Genomic DNA, 5,092 nt, shown 5'->3' with positions numbered 1-5,092 from the left:
AACTAGCTTCCTAAATGAACTGAAATATTCCCCATCATTTCCTATGCTTTATGTTCTAACAGTTTAAATTCTAAAGAAGATATTAGTTCCTAAAGATTTTGCCTATAAAATTATCTAGGTGCTGAAATTCTCTGATATTTGTTAACTTTGTTTATACTTTTTGGTCTATCCTATACTATTCATCAAAATTGTTCTTTTCCTAAGGAAGTCATTTAATCAAAATACCCCAAATTATTATTTTATAATATCTACAGCTAATCTATTTTCATTTGTAGTATCATGCATGTATTTAGATTTTCCATTTTTGCCATTTGGCTTTGTCAAAAGGGACGTTTTTTGGTCTTTTCACAGATCTACCTCTTAGGTTTAATCTATTCTTCATGCTTTTCCCAGATTTTATTCACTTCCTTGCTTCTTGAACTGATTGTTTGGTTTATTTTTAATGGATAATAATAAAAACATATAATAAAACTCCACGAAATGGTGAAGGACAGGAAAGCCTGGTGTGCTACAGTCCATGGGGTCACAAAGAGTCAGACATGGCTGAGTGACTAAAGAACAACAAAGCCTCTGAATTTTTCTTCTAAGGAAAGCTTTCGGGTATATTTTGGATATATAGTTTTTTCTCTTATTGACTTAAACTGATTATAATTTGTATTTTCTCTTTCATTAAGAATTGAGATGTTGCTGTTGTTCAGATGCTAAGTCGTGTCCTAATCCTTGCAATCCCATGACCTGCACCACGCCTGGCTTCCCTGTCCTTCAGTATCTCCCTGAGTTCGCTCAAACTCATGTCCACTGAGTCGGTGACACTATCCAACCATCTCATCCTGTTGCCCCCTGCTCTTCCTGCCCTCAATCTTTCCCAGCATCAGGGTCTTTTCCAATGAGCTGGCTCTTCACATCAGGTGGCCAAAGTATTGGAACTTCAGCTTCAACATCAGTCCTTCCAATACATATTCAGAGTTGATTTCCTTTAGAATTGACTGGTTTGATGTCCCAGAGAGATCCAATGGACTCTCAAGAGTCTTCTCCAGCACCACAAGTTCGAAAGCAACAATTCTTTTGGCGCTCAGCCTTCTTCATGGTCCAACTCTCACATTCATACATGACTACTGGAAAAACCATAGCTTTGGCTATATGAACCTTTGTTGACAAAGCTATTTTATACCTTTTAATATGCTCTCTAGGTTTGTCAAGGCTTTTCTTCCTATGAACAAGCATCTTTTAATTTCATGGCTGCAGTCACTGTCCATAGTCATTTTGGAGCCCAAGAAAATAAAATCCGTCACTATTTTCACTATTTCCCCATCTATTCCCCATGAAATGATGGGACTGGATGCTATGTTCTTCATTTTTTGAATTTTCAGTTTTAGGCCAGTTTTTTCTTTCCTCTTTCACCTTTATCAAGAGGCTCTTTAGTTCCTCTTTGCTTTCTGCCATTAAAGTGGTATCATCTACATTTCTGAGGTTGTTGACATTTCTCCCAGCAATCTTGATTTCAGCTTGTGAGTCATCCATCCCAGCATTTCGGCATGATGTACTCTGCATATAAGTTAGATAAGCAGGGTGACAATATACAGATTTGAGGTACTCCTTTCCCAATTCTGAATCAGTCGCTTGTTCTATGTCCAGTTCTAACTGTTGCTTCTTATTCTGCATACAGGTTTCTCAGGAGGCACATAAGGTGGTCTGGTATTCCCATCTCATCTCTTTCAGAATTTTCCAGTTTGTTGTGATCCACACAGCAAAGGCTTTAGTGTACTCAATGAAGCAGAAGATGTTTTTGAATTCCCTTGCTTTTTCTATGATCCAGTGGACATTGGTAATTTGATCTCTGGTTCTTCTGCCTTTTCTAAATACAGCTTGTACATCTGGAAGTTCTTGGTTCACGCACTGTTGAAGCCTAGCTCGAAGGATTTTGAGCATAATCTTGCTAGCATTTGAAATGAGTGCAACTGTAATTTGAATGCTCTTTGGCATTGCCTTTCTTTGGGATCGGAATGAAAACTGACCTTTTCCTAGTCCTGTGGCCACTGCTGAGTTTTCCAAATAAGATGGCATATTGACTGCAGCATTTAAACAGCATCATCTTTTAGGGTTTGAAATAGCTCAACTGGAATAGCATCACTGCCTCTTAGCTTTGATCATAGTAATGATCACTTGACTTCACACTCCAGATCTCTGGCTTTAGGTGAGTGACAACTTGTTATGAATTGTTTCCTTTACTGCTTGCTAGTCAGAAAGTGTAATCTTTGTTACTTATTGTCTTGTATCTTATATTTTTGAACATGTTTCATAAATATTTGAAAAGATGCATATTACCAAAGTCGTCTCTTATTTAGGTAAGATTGCAATTCTGTAGTTTTCATGAAATTCTCCTGGCTTTTTTTGTTTCATGTATTTTGATGGGATGTTACTAGCCACTGTTACATCTTCAATATAGAATGTGCCCATATAAAGTAATCCCTTCTTTCATCCATTTTTTTCATTAAATTCTATTCTTTTTTGATTTTAATATGACAACTCTTAAGGCAGAGGCCAACAAAAAAATAATTTATTTTTACTGGATAAAGATAATCCTTGTTATTTCATTCTAAGTGAGGCTCTTGTGAAATATCCACATACACAATTTCATATTTTGATTCAACTGAAAATCTAACTTTAAATAAGGAAACTTAGGTGCCATGTAGATTCTATTTTCCTTATTTTGGGCTGTTTCTGTGTCTCCTTTCTTTTTCCTATCTTGTGCTGTTGATCAAGACTCTTTCTGCTTTTTAAATTTTCTGCAAATTGTGCAAGAAATAACTATTCTATGATTTTCTGCCTTCTAATTACTCTTCCCCCTCCCCAACCAGATGTCTATTTCCACTATTCTAAGGCAGTGCTAATAAGTTTCACCAGTTACCTCAAATACCTCATCTCAATACTTTGGACACATTTTAGCACTAGTCTTACTACAGCTCCCAGTGACATGCAACATAACTGATTAATCTTCCCCCACCCCAACCCCATCCCTTATTCTGTTGTTTAGTCACTAAGTCTTGTCTGACTCTTGTGACCCCATGGACTGTTGCCCACCAAGCTCCTATGTCAATGGGATTTCCCAGGCAAGAATACTGGAGTGGCTTGCCATTTTCTTCTCCAAGGGATCTTTCCGACCTAGGGATCTTCCTGACCTAGGGGTCGAACCCGCATCTCCTGTTTGGCAGGCGGGTTCTTTACCACTGAGCCACCTGGGAACCCCAGTGCTTTATTCTAGGACCCTGCAGTTTTCTAAGTTTTGTTACTTCTTCAGCTACCTTTCTGGCCGCCTCCCTCCTCCTCTGTTCTAGACTCTCTCTTTCTCTCTACCACAGGTGATCCCACCCATTCCTGTGGCTTCAGTTACCTCAAACATGCCTGTGACTTCCAAATCTCCAGTCCATACTTCTACGAGTTCTAAACTAGTATGTGTAACTGTTGTTCTCTCAGCATGTCCCTGTGATGTCTGACGGGCAATATGTCCACAGACAAGTCTACAACTTTCCTTCACACCAGCCATCTCCTTTCTTCCACCTCATCCAACTGCATTAATCTGTTGCTCAGGCCATAATAACCTGAGGGTCATGACTGGAGCTTTTTATCATTCACCCCTGACATCCTAACATCTTCAAGTCTAAATGATTCTGCCCCTGAGGCATTTTTGGAACTATTCACTTCTTCCTACCTCCACTGATCCAGCTAATCATCATCTCTTGCCTGGATTAATACCAGTCTCCCCGCTTCCATTCTTGCCCATCTAAAATCCATTTTCTACCCACACCCAGAAAGAGCTTCTTGAAAAATGTGTATCTGATCATAACCTTCTTCTGCTTGTAAACTTCCATGAGATTGCCCCCTCTGAGAATCAAAGTCAAACATTACACTGTAACCTGCAATACAGGCCTCATGATCTGGCCTGTGCCAACCACCCCATCCACTCTCATCTTCCTTGTTTATACTCCAGCCACCCCTTCCTTGAGTTCCTCCAAAATCCTGATCACCCGCCTGCCAAACTCCTCGCACTGGCTCATCTCACTTCTTCCATATCTGCAGGCCTGTCTCCTCCGTGTCACCCAGCTCCCAGCTCATACGTGTAAGTCCCCTCAGGGAGACTCAACCTAAAGTAGGCTTTCCTCAACACCCAAGTCACCCGCCTCTAATTACATGGCTACTTTGTTCACTTGTTTATGGGTTTTCATCCCTTAACATATAAACCCCTTGAATGAAGAGAGTTTGTGTGCTTTTGTCACCTTTGTGTCCTCAGTGACAATGCGTGGCACTAACCGTTGCTCAATAACATGGGTCAAGTGCAAATAACCTGATGTAGTAGGCATAGAGAGATGGAGGCTTCAGTTCAGCAGATCCAGATTTAAATATGGTCTACACCACTTACTAGACTGTGTTAGCAAGTTAGTCATTTCCCCCATCTGAAATATGTGGATAACAGTGGTATCTTCTGTAAGGAGCTGTACAGAGCTGCTGTAAAGATAAAATGAGAAAAAAGTACTGAACACTTGGCACTGTGACACACAATGAAAGCTTAATAAATACTAGCTAGCTAGTATCTACTTATACTAGATTATACTGTGATTATAGGTTATAGATTATCTAGATGAAATTATACACACACACACACACACACACACACACACACTTTGGTGTTCATCTTCACTTGGTTTTATGGTTTTACTGTTTTGCCTTTGAGACTCCAATTTGTGAGTTCTTATCAATACCATATCTCAAGAGAATAATCTGAGTAATGTTCTCTGACTAGTTCCTAGTACCCCAGAATAGTTATAAGCTTTATAGACCTCTTTAAGTGATTTACCTGAAAATATAAATATTCCCCTCCAGTATAATATAGTAGTTTAACGCAGCCTCCATTCCATCTCCTTCCTCAGAGGTCTGTGAATAGTAAATACAGACAGGTCTACACAAATATCTCACGTTGAAAGGCCTAAGTAAATCATCTTTGTACTCATCATAAAACCCTGTGAGCACTGGTTAAAGAGGTAACCTCCAGTATGACAAAAACACACCCCTTTTAGAACACAAATGGCTGGAACAA

This window comes from Ovis aries, chromosome 2 (genome assembly GCF_016772045.2).
Source record: "Ovis aries strain OAR_USU_Benz2616 breed Rambouillet chromosome 2, ARS-UI_Ramb_v3.0, whole genome shotgun sequence".
Classification (NCBI taxonomy): domain Eukaryota; kingdom Metazoa; phylum Chordata; class Mammalia; order Artiodactyla; family Bovidae; genus Ovis; species Ovis aries.
This window is presented reverse-complemented; position numbering follows the sequence as displayed.